This window comes from Rhineura floridana, chromosome 20, assembly GCF_030035675.1.
Source record: "Rhineura floridana isolate rRhiFlo1 chromosome 20, rRhiFlo1.hap2, whole genome shotgun sequence".
In the NCBI taxonomy this organism is placed as follows: Eukaryota; Metazoa; Chordata; class Lepidosauria; order Squamata; family Rhineuridae; genus Rhineura; species Rhineura floridana.
In genome coordinates, this window is record NC_084499.1 from 2,802,752 (window position 1) to 2,822,951 (window position 20,200).

A 20,200-nucleotide genomic window follows, 5' to 3' on the forward strand; every position below is an offset into this window, starting at 1 on the left:
TTGAGGCATAACCAGTCTCTGTGACCAGGAGTGCCTTTCATCAGCTTCACCTGGTACATCTGCTACAGCTGTTCCTGAGCACTGAAGCCCATGCATTGGTAACCTCAAGACTGGATTACTTCAGTGCAAACTATGTGGGGCTGCCCTTGGAGCTGGTTCAGAAGCTTCGGCTAGTGCAGAATGCTGCAGCTAGACTGCTGATGGGAGCAGACTACTGCCAACACATGGCACCAGTGTGAAAAGACTTGCACTCGCTCCTCATCCCTTACCAGGCCAGGCTCAAGGTTCTTGTGGTAGTGTACCAGTCCCTGAACAACTTAGGCCCAGGATACCTTAAGGACCATTTTGCCCAGTAAGTCTCAAGCCGATCACTGAGATCATCTGGGGGAGCACTATCAGTAGCCCCCCATGGACCAGGAGTTGTGCCTTCAGTGTAGTGGGTCCAACTTTATGGGACTGCCTCCCAGTAGGAATCAGGCAGGCACCTTCCTGGCTAAGTTTCAGATTGCTGGCTAAAGCTGTTTTATCCCAGGAGGCCTTTCTGCCAAGGACGCTGCTCTGACGTTTTAATCCTCTGACGTTTAATATATGCTTTACATTTTGCACACTGTACGTTTTATTTTATCAGCCGCTTTGGGGCCCAGATCATGAAAAGTGGGATATAAATTTTTAAAATCATAAACAAACTCCTGTCACCCCCCTGCATCATGTGGCCGCGCTGGCTGGGGCTGATGGGAGCTGGAGACCAAAATATCTGGAGGGCACCAAAGAAACAAAAACAGAGACAAACCAAAAAACAGCTTAAGGGTTCCCAAAGTGGTGCCCTCAAACCCATCACTCTACAATTCTTAATTGCTTTTTCGTTTCACCTTAGACGGCAGCTGGGTTGGCTGGAAAGCAAAGCTCAAGGCTCCAGCTACCTACCTCTTTCCCCAGGATGCGTCTTTTTTGGAAAGGGAAGAAAGACAGAAGGGTAGCTGAAGGCCTGGATTTCACTTTCCAGCTGCAGTACCTGTTAAACGTCTTCCTGAAAGAAGAACGAAAATGGATCTTGCCTATTTGTGTGTATGTCTGTCTCTGTGTGTGTGTGTGTGAGTGAGTGAGGGATGGAAAGACCTGTCCTTTTCAGTTCTCTCGGTTTCTCATTTTTCCAATCTGAAATTCAGTTCTCCACATTTCTGCAGCAATTTGCATTTTTTTAAGAAAAAGAAATCCTCATGGAAATTCTCCATCGTTTTAGTGCAAATTTCTCCTCACAAGCACATTTTTGTAGGCAGTTTTGACTATACACATTTTTGTAAGCAATTTCTCATCATATAATGTGTTTGTAATGTTATTTGCACTCATATATTCATTTCCCTGCACATTTTCCCCTAATATATGTATCTTGTAAATATTGTTTGGTTGGCGAATAAGTGCACATTTCGAAGGGTGGCTGTGTTCTGGTTCTCATATGGCTTCAGAAAGTCCAGATTTGATAGATTTGGCTTTAAATGCAGACTGAATCAAATTTTTTGCCCATCAGGGTGTGTGTGTGTGTCTTGCCTGGTTGTTTTTTTCAGATGTGGATGAATGGGTGTTTCCAGTTTTCCTTCTATGAAATTGGTAATCTTGTTGTGCTTAGTGGTGGCAGATACTTGCCTTGGTGTTTGTGAAGCCCAAACTCGGCCTTTTATCAATCAATCGATCAATCAATCAATCAATCGATTGATTGATTGATATCCCACCCTTCCTCCCAGCAGGAGCCCAGGGCTTTTTCTCAGTTACGTGTTGTTTGTGACAAGGCTGGCCCCCTCTGGCTGCCATATTTGTGACTATTTTGTGGTGGTGCCCGCAACAATTTCTTGTATTTCAAAATGGACCCATGGGCCCAAAAAGGTTAGGAGCCCATAGAGTAGCTCTGAAGGGTGCAGGAGCCTGGTAAAGAGATTGGTACTGCCAGCCAGGAAAAAGGTTGTGCAAAGAGTCCAAAGAGGCCCCGTCTAGGCCACAGAGTGTTTTAGACCACTTCAGCTGTGATCTAAAACACTTGATGATCTAATGGTCTGTTACATCATCTAGTGTATTAGTTGTGTTTCTCTGAAATGGACATCCTTTATTCACTCAGTTGTTATGGGGAATTCAGGTGATGTCATAGGGATGGAATGAGTTGTCATTTTACTTTCTCATTTTTTCCTGTCTTACATTCAGTTCTCTACATTTCTACAGCAATTTGCGATTAAAAAAAAAATCCTCAAGAAAATTCGTCAGCCTTTTAGGGTGCAATTCTCTTGATAAATACTTTTTTGTATGTCATTTTGACTAATGTACACAGCTTTTGCAAGCCATTTATCCCAATATAATGCACTTTTCTATCTATGTGCATAGTTTCCTTTATTATATCCATTTTTGTAACCATTGTTTGGTTGGGGAACTGCATCGCAAAATTTCAATAAGTGTGAATTTCAAAGGATTGCTATGTTTCAGTTCTCATGTTGTTTCAGAAAGTGTGAATTAGATAAATTGGGCTTTAAATGCAAACTGAATTGAATTTCACACTCATCCCTACCACTAAGCCTACTGTAAGTCAGTAGCTTTTTATGGTCTTCCCATATGCCATGAGGGTCTGCCCTAATGCCTGCCAGTCCACCCACAATTTTCCTTAGACCAAAGACTTCATTGCTCAAAAGCAGGAGAGGCCCTTTCAAGCATATCTACCACCAATACAAAAATGTGTTTTCTCTTAAATCTGTCTGATAGGAAAGCAAGAGGAGATTCTTCCAGTTTACACCTCTTTTAGTCTCTGGGCATAAAATCACGAGAAGAGCTCACCTGTCAGGTATAATTTAATTTGGATTCCTGCATTGAGCAGGGGGTTGGACTCAATGGCCTTATAGGCCCCTACTCTATGATTCTATGGGTCTGACCAAAGATCCGCCCATTACTACCACATTTCCTGTTTTGGATGCTTCCCTCATCTCATTTTTCATCTTAAGATCTCCCTGAGCCTTTTGATCATGAGGATGATAATATGTCCCCAGGACTAAACTACTTCTGGAGCCTGGAATCCCACACACACACAATGATTCTGTGGAGGAGCTAGCCTCATCTGGGATTTCTGATTTGTTCGATTCAATGCCTTCTTCCACATACAGAGCAATACTACCTCCAGTAGGCCCTTGCCCTTCCTGTAGAGCTTGTCTCTGGGGATAAGAGTGTCCTACTGGTGCTCTCCATTCCACCAGATTTCTGCTGTGCCCACTATATCAAGACTGCCCTCTAAGACCAAGCACTCAAGTTTGCCCATCTTGGCTCAGAGGCTTCTACCGTTAGTGTACAAGCACTTATATATGGTGTGTCTCTCTCCAGTTGTTTTGGCCTGTGGTGCCTTGCTCTGTCTGACATGCTATCCTGCACCTCTGCACATGAGAGCGCTGTTGGACTCCTCTCCTGCTTGCGAGTTTCCCAGAGGCATCTGGCAGGCTACTGTGAGAACAGGATGCTGGTCTAGATGGGCCCCCTTTATCCTGATCCAGCAGGCTCTTATGTTCCCCACTTGTGATACTCAGCAGCTGGTACTGGAGCCATACTGTGAGGTAGAACAAAATGATAACTGCTCCCAGGCACCCATCCCTGAAGTTTTCCTGAAAATGAGACTCTGATGGCAGCGGGGTAGTGAATCGCCTCTGGGTTTTCATCCTAACTTTCAAGCACCTTGGACAGCTCCTTGGAAATTCAGACTAAAACCTGGAGTGGATTCACTGCCCCAGTGACCTCAGAGCCACCATTGTTAGGATCATTCAAGACGTCGCAAAATAGTGAGTGAACTTTTGCGTTCTTCAGGATTCTTCATGGTGGGCTTTAAGCAACATAGTGGGGAGGACTGGATTAGACTGTCTAGGTGCAAAAGGGATTTCAGGTAGCAGTCAGGGCTACTGAGACAAAGAAACATTGTATCTCCACCCCTTTTTATTTTTGAAAATATAAAATGTAACTGTTACTCAGACCAGTCCCGAATGCTCCTTGGAACACCTGAGGCCTAAAGTCACAAGAAACGTGGTCATCTTTTTATTGGTATAGCTGAGAGAGTCACTTTAGATTATGCACTAGGTAAAAGAGTCAAATGAAGCCACATTTAGGCAGGTTTTTATAGAAACATCAGGGCTGGCCCTCCCATTATTCAGAGTGGGGTGGCTGCTTCAGGTAGCAAACGCTGCTGGGTGGGGAATGGGAACGAGGTGTCAGAGCCAGTTGGCTAGGCCTCCACCTCTGAAGCCATGCTGCTGCTCTCAGGTGAGATGGAGGACACTGGCCCACCATCAACACTGCTGAACTGCCAATCCAGCTGGCCTTCTGTACTTGGATATGAACAGTGCCACCTTGTCTTACGGGGGGGGGGAAAGGTCTTGGGCTGTCTCTGAGGAACATGGCCATATGGTTCCTCCCTCCTCCATATTCCCAAGGACAAACACAGCAGGCAAATCACTCCTAGCCACGATGGCTGTGCTCCGCTTCCAACTCCCAATGTAGTTGGACTATCCCCAGCACAATGTAGTCAGAATATTGGCCCATCTAGCTGAGTGCTACACTGGTAGTAATGGCTCTCCAGGGTTTCACTCAGGTGATGTTCCCAGCCCTTCCTGGAGATGCCAAGGGCTGAACCTCAGACCATCTGCATGCAGAACAGGTGCACAAGCACTGAGCTACAGCCTTGTCCCTCCAAGTGAAGACCTCGTTGGAGGTTTTACTAAGCAGTGAGTTTGATTTTGATTGGGGGTCGGTGTGGCAGAAGGCAGTTTTGCCTGTGGTTTGTTTGCTTTTAGGAGGGGGTGTCTGCTACGGTTTGTGTTTTATTTTCCCTGCCTGATGCAATGGAAAACACCTGCTTGATCTGTCCCCACCCTCAGTTCTGGTGATTGTTTTTAATGTGCTTTTCATTTTGAACAATCCTCATTGTGCCTTTTTTGAAACTGTAAGACAGAAACTTTTGTAACAAACATCTCTTACTCTGAAACTCCAACACTGAGTGTTTCACTAAGAAAGTGCCATTTCAAACAGGAAAATAAAACAAACCACCCCACCGTGTGCCCTCCTTTGCATGCACAGGAAGTCACACAGTACCTTCCCCTTGGTTGGTCAAATCCCTGTTTGTTTGTTTATTTATTTATTACATTTGTATACCGCCCCATAGCTGAAGCTCTCTGGGCAGTTTACAACAATTAAAACATAAAAACAAATATACAAATTTAAAAACACATATTGAAAAGCCAATTGTTTAGCTACAAAGCTCATATTGGGGGCCGGGGCAGGTCACTAGTAGGGATGGAAGGATCTGTCCATTTCAGCTCTCTCCGTTTCTCCTTTTTCCCAATCTTAAATTCAGCTCTCCATATTTTTGGACCAATTTGTGATTACTGCATTATTTTTAAAAAGCCCTTGCAAAAATTCTCCAGCATTTTAGTGTGAACTTCTAATAAACACATCTTTGTATGCAGTTTTGACTAATGTATACATTCACTAATAAGCAAAAAAAAACCTTGCGGTTTAAGTACTTACCTATAGCCAACAGATTTCTATCAAACTTTGAAAAGAAGGGAATTGAGCAGCTATAGTGAATGCACCAGGGGAGCAGGAGACCTGACCTCCTCTCTGAGATATTGTACTGCCCTACAAATTGGTCAAAATGCAAACACAATTTGGGTTGCTCTTTCACAGTCCCAATTCACTTCCTGTGTAGCTTGGAAGAATTTGGTAACATGTGCCTCTGAACACATGGTCAGTGGTGGTGACACCTGCAATCAGCACTACATCTCCAAAGATAAAGAATTACATTTTTTGTATGTTTCCTGGTGCTCTTCTTGCTTTGCTCCTTTCCTGTGTTACTACTGTTTCTACAGAGAATCTAACCTAGAAAATTATATTTCTCTCACTATTCATCCTAGAAATCTGTGGCAAATTTATTTTTATTAATTTCAAAGCCTTTTTATCGGTCAATGTCATATGATGGTGACGATAGCCTTTTGTTTCTGTTCTGGGTGCATTAACGGTTGAATCTGAAATTGCAGTTTTATGTAAAATCAGACTGATTACAATACGTTGCTACTTAAGCAATGACTCTAGCTGTTGGAAAAAACAAACTTGGCCTGCCCAAGATGCATGTGTTCAGCCTGCTATGCTTAAACTACTCCACTTAAGGAAAGGTGGGCATGGTCAATTAAAAACATAGAGCACATCTAGAAATTTGCTAGAATGTATCTCACCTCCCACTGTTTTATCTTGTGCAAACTGAGACACTCCTCATGTCCATTGGAGACTATTCTGCAGAATACTCAGTGCCATTATTCCACAATTATTTTTGTAAGTTTTTAGTGTAAATTATGCAAAGTGTTGCTGTGCTTCATATATTCACAGAAACAGAAGCAAAAGAAAATGATTTACTATAGGAAACTTCACTAAAATTGCAAAGTAAATCAGACATATTTAAAGTGACTATCTGAACTATATCAACTGTCTTAATATTGTTGCTTCCTTCCTACTAAAACAAGATCAGCACAGCACATGTCTTGTTTCTGTTATTTTGGCTGATTGCAGGTGTTACCACCACTCATCATATGCTCAGAGGCACATATTACCAAATTCTTCCAAGCTACACAGGAAGTGGATTGGACTGTGAAAGAGCAACCCAAATTGTGTTTGCATTTTGACCAATTTGTAGGGCAGTACAATATCTCAGAGAGGAGGTCAGGTCTCCTGCTTCTCTGGTGCATTCACTATAGCTGCCCAATTTCACTGCTTTTTAAAGTATGATAGAAATATCTGTTGGCTATAGGTATATTCTTAAACTGCAAGTTTTTTTTCCTATTAGTGAATTTCTCTGCTTTGTAATCCAGGAGATAAGAAATGGGATCCTTTCCTAGTTTGCTGAGAATGGATTGATCATTTGCATGCTTATTGAGTTCAGTGGGATTTACTCCCCTGCAATCATGCTTAGGATAGGTGAAACTGACCACAGAGGATGGGGAGGGGAGGAGGAGGAGGAGGAGGGAGGGGAGGGAGGGCAGAGGGAAGGAGGGGGATGGCAGGTTTGATCATTTTCATGGGAGTGGCCCCCTGATTAGCCAAGCCAAACAGCTGAGTCTGGCTTTTAAAGCACTGACAGTTGGTTCTTACTGAGCATGTCCGCGCTGATCATTGACTCCAACGTTATATTTCTTAAATTAATTAAAAAACAGTCATACATTTTTTAAACTTTAAACTTAAAGATGAAGTGGGAGTATGGGGCAAGGTCAGTAATAGGATTATAGGTACTCTGTGAACATGAGTGATGTTTAATTAATTTCAACAAATTATGAGACCATTGACAGAAAAAAGTCCAACAGTGGTCTGGATTATTTTACTTGTGTTTTAGACTTGAACTCTGGATTCTCTCTGAGTGTTTTGTGTATCGCCATGAAAACTTAAAGGGTTGTTAAGCACATGCTTCTGAGTTCAGGACTATACGTTTTGTAAGGTTTTGTTTTGAAATGAACTTAGAGGAAGCATCAGAATGGCATGCGGGGGTATTTTCCATTTAATATTGCGTAATGCAAAAAATCCATGCTGGCTATAGTATATAGCCATTCTCGTGACTGTATAATTTTTGAAAGCAATTTATCTTAGTATAGTGCATTTTTGTATGTTATTTTCACTGATATATGCGTTTTTATCGACACTTTCCCGTAATATATGCATTTTTATAACTACTGTTTGGTTGGAGAACTAAAATTCAGAGAAGTGCAAATATGAACAGTTGCTGTATTTTGGTTCACACATGGTTTAGGGAAGTGCAAATCAGGTCGATTTGGCTTTAAATGCAAACTGAATTGAATTCTTCCCCCATCCCTAGTCACTAGCTCTCAGGCTAACCTCCCTTGCAGGGTTGTTGTGAGATTGAAAGACCTTGGATCTCAGCTATTTAGAGGGAAAGAGGGGCACCGAGCAATAAGAGAAACTAGCAGAACTCCTCATTCTTGGAGGCTTCTCCGTTCTCTAGAGAGTGATTCAAGGGCAGACAGTGTAAATATTTCTCGGAGGGACCCCCACTCCCTCAGGGACTGGTCAGAACAAAGTTCTGCACCATCTAGCAGTCGGGCGGTATATAAATTTAATAAATAAATAAAAATAAATAAATAAATAAAAGCCTTTCTAGCTATGGAGTGTACAAGCTCAGATGTGCCGATCAGTGCCATTTTATACTAATTCTGCACCTTCTAGCTGGTGTAATGAGAAGGCTTTTTAAAAAGTAAAATAAAATAAATAAACCTGAGAAAGATCGTTTACAGCCCAACCCCAACTTTATGCATGTATGCTCAGGAGTAAACTATGCTGCGCTCAGTGAGGCAGGCCCGCAAGCCAGCATATCTAGGGTTGCAGCCTCGAGCGTTTAATTTTGATGCCCCGAATGCATTTTCCTAAAGAAAAGTTTTGTGCCACCTTAAATCTACTGCTTTGCCTTGTCTAATCCAGTCACCCTAGTCCACCAGCAGTCTTGGGTTTATGTCCTTGAGAAAATAAAACCGCTTCCTCAAATTCACATTTCTCAGGAGCTGTTTTTTGGCAGAAGCATCTCCTGGCCTCTGCACGCTATTGAGCGTAAGAAACGCAAAAGACCCTTTAAAATAAAGGCAAGAACAGAATCAACCTCTCTTTCGTAGCTGAGACGGTTGGGCAGGGAGGAACTCTGGAAAAGATGGAAGATGGCAAGGGCTAAAAATAAATAAATGTGAATTTCCCTCAAAATGACCATTTTGTGTGGCCAGAGAAGGCAAAATAACATTTCAGCTGCTTTGGAGCAAAGAGGAGGGAAATTAGGAGAAAGCACTTAATGGGAACAGGAGCAAAAGTAAAACTTCAAAAACAAATAATTATCCCCACCATCACCACCACCAGTGAACCAAAAGAATTTTAGCAGCCGGAGTGTATACTTACCGTATGGCCGGACTGGATTTCTCTGAGCTGGAGTAAGATCGGGTGGAATTGTAACCTGTCCAGTGTCTATTCTGCTGAACTAGGAAGGTCTCGCATGAAAGGAAACTGTTCCAGCTCTTTCTGTCAAAACTAAGCCCCATTTTGTTGTTTCCAAGAGGGCTCGATCTGGATCCCACATCCTGAGCTATTCCAACACAAGCCTGGGGAATTGGGGACAGAGCGACGTTTTAAATATTGAAACATGGGTGGTGGTGGGAGAGCAGATTCCAGAGCAGGCAAAGAGCTCTCTCAAGACATCAGAGTGTGTCTTTATTTTTCTGCCTGTGCTCTCTCTCTGCTCCTGCTGCTTGCCACGTTTCCTTGTTTTGCTTGCAAAAACTGGCAAGTCACATTCCTGTTAGTGCAGTTGTGATGGTGGAGGGGGAAAAGTCATTTGAAGGTGGAGTCTGACCAAAAGTACTGTTTTGACTAGTGTGGCTTTGGTGCTGTGCTTTTTTGAGAGAGAGAGAGAGAGAGAGAGAGAGAGAGAGAGAGAGACTTGCTAAAGTGTGTTTTGGAAAAGAAATTCAATGCATTTGGTTTTCCCTTCCAAATTGTCTAGTGTTATTTTGCCTTTTTTAAATGGGTGAGGCAAGGCCTGCAGATTCCTAAGGAGGGTATTATTCCAGGCAAGATCTGACCGGAGCTCAACCCCTGGAGATGTTGGGAATAGTAAGAGTGGATGATGATGATTAAGCCTCCTGCCTTTTGGGGAAAGCCCTCACAACTGCTTGCAAGAAGAAATGTAAGAACAAAATGATGGGGCAAAGAAGATTGGTATCCAATGGGCCAACAAACATAAAGCTTGTTGGGATTAAAAGCAAAGTCTTTCAGGTCCCTTTTACAGGCTGCAAGAGAGGGAGCCAAGCGCAGTTCCCGGGGAGGGAATTGCACATGGGGGGCCACTGCCTCTTTTCCCCACCAGTCTGAGCAACCTTATTAGTGGTGTACAGCTGGGCGGGGCTAGACAGCAGGGGGTCTGAGGCTGATCCTAGGGCCTGGGCAGTTTCCAACAGATGCCCAGGGCTTTTTGAATAAGCTGGTCCCCAACCATTAAGGGCTTGAAAGTACCACCAGCACTTTAAATGAAGCTACCGGAACAAATAACCAACCGACGGACAAATGGTGTGATAGGAAGGGCCAGCCCTGTTGTTGGGCAGAGTGAAGCAATTGTTTCAGGCATCAGACCCCGGCGGCGTCTCCAAAGTCCCCTAGCTAGTCCCCTTTGTTGGAGGGGCTGCACAGTCTCTCCTGCCCCTCCCGCCCCACCAACTCGTCTGACGCTTCGGCTGCCATGGAGGATGGCATCACATCACCAGTGCTGAAGCAACAGTCAACTGCCAGTTTGGCCACTTTTGGTATATGGCATAGGGAGGAGTGCCATCTTGTCCTTTGTCCCAGGCAGCAAAATGCCTTGGGCAAGCCCTGCTGTTGTGATTAACCTGGGTAGCCCCCCCCCGGGGTTCTGCCCATGGAGTTTTACACCAGCAGAAGTTTCTGGATTATTTTTAAAGGCAGCCTGATGTAGAGAGCCTTGCAACAGTTGTTATGTGTGTAACTGAGGACAGGGTTTGCATTCTTCAGATAGACTGGTTTGCCAACTACCACTATTCTACATGATCTGCCAGTTTAACTTACAATCCACCAGGTGACACGAACCCCTTGTGTAACACCACCCTGAGCTGCTTAAAGGCAATCCGAGTCCCTGAAGCCACCTGCACAGATAGAAGCGGCTTCAGGAATATCCAGTCTTCAGCGGGAATTCAGCCCTGTCCAAAGCTGGTTTCTAACCTCCACCCAGAATGGTGGTCTTTGCAGCTAGCAGCAGTTCTAAGATATTATACCTTGTCTCTTTGTCATAGGACATGTGAGGCAACTAACATCAGCCTACCAAAAACTAAATAATCCTCTGATGGGAATCGGTTAGTAAGATCCAATAAAAGGGGCATCCGTTAGTATAAGATCATTGCCTCTTCTCAGCTGTCCCCCAGCTTGCAGAATTTGGGGGGGGGGTCATGCTAGTTACTCCGCTAATCTGGTGGTGGTGGTGATTCGTGCTAGGTTTGTTCAGACTATTCGTTATCACGTACAAATGACTGGCAAACTTCTCCATCTACGAATAACCCAGCTTGGGTAATTATAGAAATGACTTATTTAACACCCCTCTTGGGATAGCTGGCGTTGAAGTCTATGTGGAATAAAAACAGAGGGCCCATACCTACAGAGATGTGGCCTATAGTGGCTTGTCAGTGACAATTTGACCCATATGGCAACGCTAAACTAACTTTATGGTGTAATCCAGAAGGAGACAGACAAACTGGAGTGGGTTCAGAGGAGGGCAGTGAGGATGATCAGGGGACTGGAAACAAAGCCCTATGAGACTGAAAGAATCTGGCATGTTTAACCTTGAGAAGAGAAGGCTGAGAGGAGATACAATAGCACTTTTCAAGTACTTGAAAGGTTGCCATGTAGAGGAGGGCCAGGATCTCTTCTCGATCATCCCAGAGTGCAGGACAGTGAACATCAGAACTTCCTAACTGTTAAGAGTGGTATGACCATGGAACCAATGACCTAGGGAGGTGGTGGGCTCTTCAACACTGGAGGCATGCAAGAGGCAGCTGGACAGCCACCTGTTGGGTATGCTTTAAGTTGGTTTCCTGCACTTAGCAGGGGGTGGACTTGATGGCCTTACTAGGACCCTCCCGACTCCACTGCTGTATGATCATTATTCGATCAGCATTAGATCAGCTGAAAAGCTCAGATGGAGAATTTTTGTCATTTCCTACTTAACAGCTTAAATATCAATTACCAAGGACTGCAGAATGGCAATATCTTCAATTACAACATTTGCTTGTTATTATGGGAGGACCTCCCTGGACCCAGAAGCATTGAATAACTATTGCCGATATCCTCTTTTCCAGCAAGGTGCTTGAGTGGCTTGTTGGGACAGCTTCAGTCATGCTTGGATGAAGCTGGCTATCGAGATCCGTTTCCGTTAAAATGCAACAGAATTTAGAACATAGTGGGCTTCCAGAGTGTTGCTATGTTGCTGGTAGGATTCAGGTGACATGATTAAAAAGGATTTGGAGCTCTTGCACCACAAATCCATTCACCTCCCCCCCAAAATCAGACTTATTGTGGTGAGGAAAGTAACAGGAAAATGTACTGGGAAGTTGGGAATAACTATGGCTTGATGTGACATTATATAACCTCCCCACAAACAAATCAGAATGAACGGTCAGTAAACAGCCAGCCTCATCTAGCGTTCCCAGAAATGTTGTGCAAACAAATTGAAATGGATGCTCAGTAAATAGGTCATCTGGAAGTAGGGACTGGCAAACCTGTCAGGTTTTGTTTAATTTCAGTTCATTTTTTTCAATCTTAGGTTCAGTTCTCCACATTTTTGCATCAGTTTGCATTTTTTTAAAAAGCCTTCATGAAAGCTCATCAGTGAATTTCTTCTAATATACACTTTTTTTGCAAAGCAATTTCTCCTAATATAATGCATTTGAATGTTATTTTCACTAATTGCATGTTTATGCACATCTTACCGGAGTGTATGCATTTTTTGCAGATGTTACTTGGCTGGGGAACTGCATTTCAAAACATGCAGAACTATGAATTTCAAAGGATGGTTGTGTTTCAGTTAGTGTACTGTTTTGGAAAATGCAAACTACGTAGGTTTGTCTTTAAATGCAAATTTCTGCTTGTCGCTGTCTGGAAGCGACCACACTTATCAAATTAGGAAATGTTAAAGGGCCACTGAAATGAGGGCAGCTTTGCTGCCTCTCAAGCGGTGAGCAGCGATGGAATTAGGAGGAACCCCCCATGTTTAAAGGGTCTTGAAGTTGCCCATCAAATAGTGAGTGCCTGGAGAGCACACTGAATGGGCACACAGCAAACGTAGTCACTGTCACCCCCACCAGGATGAGATGTTTTGTATTTTTAATTAAAATATAGTAATTATTTCTAAATTTGCACCTATACATATAAATTAGAGCATGCAAATGTGTGTCCTCTTTCTGTCTCCTTTCTTTGGTGATGACGAGTAAATGACCACCCTAGTGCTTCATGGAGAGAGAACAAGGTGTCAGAGACCGATAGATAAATAAATAGATCTGCAAACTGCTGCAGAAATGTGGAGAACTGAATTTAAGATTGGAAAAATGAAAAACCGAGATTACCAAAAGAGAGATCTTTCCATAGCCACAGGTAAAATCTGGGCTACAACATGAAGTTGAAGGAATAACTGAAATGCAGTTCAGCTCTGTTAGAAAGGCGTTCCTTTTTAAAATGAAGTGTTGGATGGGAAAGTCAGCGATCATGTTTGGATAATGTTATTTGGGTATTTTGAATTTGTACACATTTGCTGTGTACATTTAGAGCACATGGCATTAGTTACTCTGTTCATGCGCAAAGTGCTATTTCCTGAATGCCTCTGCTGAGTGATTGGAGGTGGCTCCCCTACATCCAGGATTAGAAGGCAGAAACTTCCAAACTGTCCCAGTTGTGTTCTCATGAATCCTCATGAAAATTCTCCAGCATTTTAGTGTGGATTTCTATTAAAAAACACACTTTTGTAGGGAATCTATCTTTCATGTAAACATTTTGGCAAGCAATTTATCATCGCATAATGCATTTTTGTATGTTATTTTCATTCATATATTCATTTTTAAGCATACTTTCCCCAAACATATGCATTTTCTATAAACATTGTTGGGTTGTTGCAAAATTCGAAAGAGTGCAAAATTCAATCATAGATGAATGGCTGTGTTTTGGTTCTCATGTTGTTTAGGAAAGTGCAGATTTGATATATTTGGCTTGAAATAGGAAATGAATCAAATTTCTTGCCCATCCCTAGTTCTGACTCAGCAGGGGGAAATATTACAATGGCTGATCAAGTTAGTATTATGAACTCAAGGCAGCTACTACTACCCAAAGGACCAGCCCTACCACAAGGCAGGGTGAGGCAGTTTCTGCAAGCAGCAGGCACTGGTTGGCAGCAACAGTGGCAAAGTGTCGGAAGGCCAGAGCTGCACGCAAGAGTAGCCCTGTCCTGACCCATAGCCGCTAAGCCACCCTGTTTCCCACAAGCACCTATCCCATCATCAGTGCTGCAGTAAGGTTCAATGGTCAGTCTCTGTACATGGCATGCATGGAAGGATTTTGCTTCAGGCACAGAATGTATTGGGCCATTGGCACTACTGTAGTCAGGTTAGTTAAAGTGGGAGGAACACGATGCAGGCTTTAGGGAATGCACAGTCTCTGGACAGAGGAGAGAATGCTCCACTTACTTGCAAGCGTCTATATTATGCAAAGTAAATAATTAAAATGAATTAGTTTGTGTAAATAAATACAATCCATTGCAATTAATATGTGAATAAATGCTTTGCATGTGCAATAGGTTTTTGGATAGGAAAGCACTCTGTCCAAGAAAGAGAGTACTATGTTCGTTCATTCGTTCGTTCGTTCGTTCGTTCTTTCGTTCTTTCTTTCTTTCTTTCTTTCTTTCTTTCTTTCTTTCTTTCTTTCTTTCTTTCTTTCTTTCTTTCTTTCTTTCTTTCTTTCTTTCTTTCTTTCTTTCTTTCTTTCAAAAGCTTCCTTTAGGAACATAGGAAGTTGCTTTATATCAACATAGACCATCTAGCTTTGTATAGTCTGCACAGGTTGGCAGCAGCTGTCCAGAGTTTCAGTCAAGGGCTGTTTCTCAGCCCTAGCTGGAGATGCCATTGGAGATTGAACTTGGGACCTTCTTCATGTAAAGCAGGTGTTCCACCACTGAATTATAACCCTTCCCAAGAACTTTTGAGGAAAGGAAACTCTACACATGGTCAGAGGCACTCAAACCGAGAAGTTGAGGTTTTTTGTTTGTTTTGAAAACCAGTGGTGGCAGCTGAAGAGTGAGACCTGATGGGGATCAGCAGGGGACCCCATGTTGTGGTTTATTGACCCAGTGGGCATCAAGCAGCATAGCAGAAGGAGATATTTTGACTCAGTGGAAGTGGGTTCACAGGAGATTTTCTCTATTTAAATATTGTATGGTGAAGAGGCCACATCACTGTTGGCTTTCTTGTTTTTTTTGGTTAATGCTAATCCACTTTATGTTTTGCAACTCCGCTACAAAGAACTACAAATGGAGTGTAAAAACAATTTTTCTGCTGTTGAACCTGAGCAAACAAATGGAGGCACGTGCCTATTTCTGGGTGGTGGTGGTAGATTGTTTTTTTTGGGGGGGGGAGAATTTACTGTGGCAAATGAGCCCTAATGTGTTCCGCTCAGCAAATGTTACCCACCCATTATGTAAAGTTCAGTACATGCATATCAGGTTTGCATGGCAATGGAACCACAACAGTCAGTCAGGGGTCAGTGATTGTCTTGTATTAACTGATAGTATGTAAACCTTTTTGACTGAAGAGTGCGGTACAAATGCAATAAATAAGTAACAATGAAGCAAAAGAACAAAAGAACAAGCCTTGCTGAACCAGTGCCAGCATGGCTTCTGCAAGGGAAAGTCCTGTCTCAGTAACCTATTAGAAGTCTTTGAGAGTGTCAACAAGCATATAGATAGAGGTGATCCAGTGGACATAGTGTACTTAGACTTTCAAAAAGCGTTTGACAAGGTACCTCACCAAAGACTTCTGAGGAAGCTTAGCACTCATGGAATAAGAGGAGAGGTCCTCTTGTGGATAAGGAATTGGTTAAGAAGCAGAAAGCAGAGAGTAGGAATAAACGGACGGTTCTCCCAATGGAGGGCTGTAGAAAGTGGAGTCCCTCAAGGATCGGTATTGGGACCTGTACTTTTCAACTTGTTCATTAATGACCTAGAATTAGGAGTGAGCAGTGAAGTGGCCAAGTTTGCTGATGACACTAAATTGTTCAGGGTTGTTAAAACAAAAAGGGATTGCGAAGAGCTCCAAAAAGACCTCTCCAAACTGAGTGAATGGGCGGAAAAATGGCAAATGCAATTCAATATAAACAAGTGTAAAATTATGCATATTGGAGCAAAAAATCTGAATTTCACATATACGCTCATGGGGTCTGAACTGGCGGTGACCGACCAGGAGAGAGACCTCGGGGTTGTAGTGGACAGCACGATGAAAATGTTGACCCAGTGTGCGGCAGCTGTGAAAAAGGCAAATTCCATGCTAGGGATAATTAGGAAAGGTATTGAAAATAAAACAGCCGATATCATAATGCCATTGTATAAATCTATGGTGCGGCCGCATTTGGAATACTGTGTACAGTTCTGGTCGTCTCATCTCAAAAAGGATATTATAGAGTTGGAAAAGGTTCAGAAGACGGCAACCAGAATGATCAAGGGGATGGAGCGACTCCCTTACGAGGAAAGGTTGCAGGATTTGGGATTTTTTAGTTTAGAGAAAAGGTGGGTCAGAGGAGACATGATAGAAGTGTATAAAATTATGCATGGCATTGAGAAAGTGGATAGAGAAAAGTTTTTCTCTCTCATAATACTAGAACTCATAGGCATTCAAGGAAGCTGAATGTTGGAAGATTCAGGACAGACAAAAGGAAGCACTTCTTTAGTCAGCGCATATTTAAACTATGGAATTTGCTCCCACAAGACACAGGAATGGCCACCAGTTTGGATGGCTTTAAAAGAAGATTAGACAAATTCATGGAGGACAGGGCTATCAATGGCTACTAGCCATGATGGCTGTGCTCTGCCACCCTAGTCAGAGGCAGCATGCTTCTGAAAACCAGTTGCCGGAAGCCTCAGGAGGGGAGAGTGTTCTTGCACTCGGGTCCTGCTTGAGGGCTTTCCCCAGGCACCTGGTTGGCCACTGTGAGAACAGGATGCTAGACTAAAGGGCACTGGCCTGATCCAGCAGGCTCTTCTTATGTTCTTAAAAGGCCTTCCATTTCTTGAATAATGCTTTAGCATTTATACCTCTGTACTAAAGTAGCTTTTCCCAACCTGTTGCTCTTCAGATGTTGCTTGACTCTAACTTCCATCAGCCCCAATCAGTATGGCCCATAGTCTGGGATGATGTGAGTTGTAGTCCAACAACAACTGGAGGGCACCAGGTTGGGGGAGGTTATTCTAGATCAGTGCAAAGGTTCTCTAAGTCTTGGCTTCACAGTAGCCAACCAGATGCCTCCAGGAAGCCTGCAAGCAGGATGCAAAGTTGATAGCCTTCTGAGACAGTTACTTCCCAGCAAGCAAATGGTATTATGTGGTAGACTGCCTCTGAGCATGGAGGCACCATGTACCCACTGTGGCTAACAGCCATTGATAGACCTCTCCTCTGATCCTCTGTTCAAACAAATAACAATCACAATCACAATAAAGCTTGCAACAATCCCAGAAAGGTTGGCAGGAAGCTGCCTTATACCCAGTCAGAGTATTCGCCCATCAAGCTCAACAACTGCCAGCAACTCTCTTGTTTGCATATATGCATTTTTTTTTTTAAAAAAATGCAAGTTCCTGCATCTGGGGTCTGTGGCCTACACAGGCTTCCCAGACTCAGTCAAATTCAGTGTGTGTGTGTGTTTTTTTCAGTTTACGGTTTTATTTTAAAAAGTCCTCATCAGCATTTTGGCACAAATGTATTCCAATATACACATTGTTGTGTGCAATTTTGCCTAATATATACTATTATGGGTTTGGGGGTTGAGACAGATTATTTCTAAGAGTCCCCTTCCAGCCTCTGATTTGGAACCCTGCACCTGGATGAGCCTAGAGTGGCCAGGTGGGCTACTGGGTCTGTTAAGTGCCCATTAACTGGCCAATGGGCCAGGGAGATCCTATTGTTAGTGAAACTCTTCAGGAGAGCCCCCCCCCTTCCTGGGGCCAAAGAGAGGCTTGCGGTTTTAGTCTGGTCTGAGGAAAGGCTGGGGACTGGAGAGACAGAGAGGCTGGCTCCCTTCGCCATGGCTTTCGGGTGCCTCCTGTAATCCTGATGGAAAAGCAATTCTATTGGACTGCGGATGCTTTGAACCCCTCCATCTTATGCTCGGGATGTGAATATGTGTACGTATGAGGGGACAGAGCCTCTGTTTGTCATCGGAGAGGCTATTTCCACCTGCCTTGCCCCACCCTCCAGCCCTGAGAGCCTTCAAGCGCAGCTGCTTTCAGAAGACTTTCTGGCCCTTTGGGTTGAGCTATGGGGTTTCAGGGGATGGAAGAGATTTTTGTATCAGCTTGGAGGCTAGTTTTTAAATATTTGTGCCTTGGCTTTGTTGGTGAGCTTTTTATGCTCCTTTATACTTTGATGTATATTTTTTTTCTTAATGTAGTGATTATACTTTTTATTATGTGTTGTGCTATTGCGTTTGGAATATTTGTGTGAACTGCTTTGAGCACATGTGGATTTGTGGAAAATGCGGCATATAAATAAATTTAATAACAATAACAATAACAACAACAACAATAAAGTAAACTATATTTCATAAAGACACTATAGAATCCGCTGACCTTCTTTGCAAGGAAACCAAACCCTCCATCTTAAGCGCAGGTTGGAATGTGTGTAAATAAAAACCGTATTTCCTAAAAGACACCAAACCTGGGTAAGTGAAGGAAGACTGGAAGTCTTGCACCGCTCGGAGATTGGGTGTAGTAATGTAGTGGCAGATTCAGAAGGGCAGGGTCCCTTCATGATGGTCACAACCACATCCTCCCCCCTTTTTTTCTTTTGCTGGTGGGTTGAGAATGAGATACTTGTCAATGCCTTCCCTCACAACAACAGATGTCCATAGGAGCCAAGCAGCATGAAAGGGGAGAGTGGTAGCTACTGAGAAGAGTCTTCTCCATGACTGACTCATCTCCTTTCACTCTGGTTGACTTCAATCAGCAGGAAAGGGCAAGGAAGCAAGTTAGAAGATATTGCCCTTTCCTGCTGATTGGCTCATAGGACACTGGAGACATAGGGACCCTGCTAGGATCCAGCTTCCAAAAAAGTAAAGTGTCTAAGACTCCCCCAAGACCCTGGACGACGACACCCCTGTTGGGGTGGGGTGCAACAATACATTTTTGCAAAGCAATTTTCCCTGATATAATGCATTTTATACTGTATTAATTTTTACTAATTTCCATCTTATGCACCCTTTACCCTACACTATATACATTTTTGTACACATAATTTGTCTGGAGACGTTCGTTTCAAAAACTGGAGAAATGTGAATTTCGAAGGATGGCTATGTTTTCACTTGTGCATTATTTTGGAACAAGCAAATGAGGTAGATTTGCCTTACGTGTGAACGGAACTGAAGGCCTCTCTGTCCCCTTCCTCCTTGAGAGGAGGCATTTTAAGGGTTGGGATTTTGTAGGGGGACATTTAAATCACACGTCTTGGCCATTGTTGTTACACCATCTGCTGTGAGCAGCAACAAGACCAGCTAGAATGAGGAAGAGGCCCCCTTTCACTGCGGCAGCCTTTGAAGGTGTGCATTTAAAGAAGAAAAAAAGACTGCCCTTCATCCGGGTGAGTTCCAGGGCGGTGTACAAACAGGCCTGGTAACAAAGATAAAAATAATCCCTGACTGATGAACCAACAAAAGCAAAAAAACCACCATTCTGCATACATGAGTTCACCCCAATTAAATTCAAGTTTCACATGAAATCAAAACCCAATGACTCCAGGTGGAACAGGTTTCCAGATGTTAGCACCCATCAGAATAAAATCCGAGGACGCAACGCTAATGGGAGGAACTATTCATTAACGCCAACATCCGCCAACTGCATTTTCAGTCACTCAGAGATCTGCGGTACAGCAAGAACATCCTCTATGACCTTTTAGCCCTCTAAAGAATGTGATTGGAGGCTTCTAAGAACACGCCATGTGGTGCACAGAGATCTCTTTCCTGTTTAGTTTTCTTAAAAGGTTTTTCATATGTTGCGGTTATATTAATTTGATATATGTCCAGTTGATGGATTTCTTTGTTTCGGTCATTGTATTACAGCTTCTATCTGTTTGACCTTTATCTTTCTGGATTTGTGTAATCCTGTTTTTCCTCCTTTTACGGTACTAGATGGAACTCCTTTTTTACATAATACGTTTTGTTAATACATTGGTATTCTGGTTATTTGATGTTATGCATATACAGATGGATTATATTCATCTGTTACCCTTGACTTTTTTGCTTTACAAACAGGGCTGGCCCCCAGATGTTTTGCTGCCTACGGCGAAGGGCAGTCTGCCACCCTCCTCTTGCACAAGACTGGCAACCATTCCCATGACAGCAGCAGGCTATCTTA

The 20,200-nt window shown here is 43.2% G+C and overlaps 1 protein-coding gene across 2 annotated transcripts in view; it reads right to left on the reverse strand.

The window, feature by feature from the left end:
- LOC133373924 (N-acetyllactosaminide alpha-1,3-galactosyltransferase-like) overlaps positions 1–20,200 on the reverse strand; it is an 82,542-nt gene that overhangs the window by 23,236 nt on the left and 39,106 nt on the right. The window contains exon 1 of one of the 2 annotated variants that reach the window (XM_061604343.1): positions 8,947–9,305. The exons of the other annotated variant lie outside the window; for it this stretch is intronic. The gene's annotated coding sequence lies outside the window, so the exon portion shown is untranslated. Of the gene's footprint in view, positions 1–8,946; positions 9,306–20,200 lie in introns of those variants that run through there. 2 annotated transcript variants of the gene reach the window in all.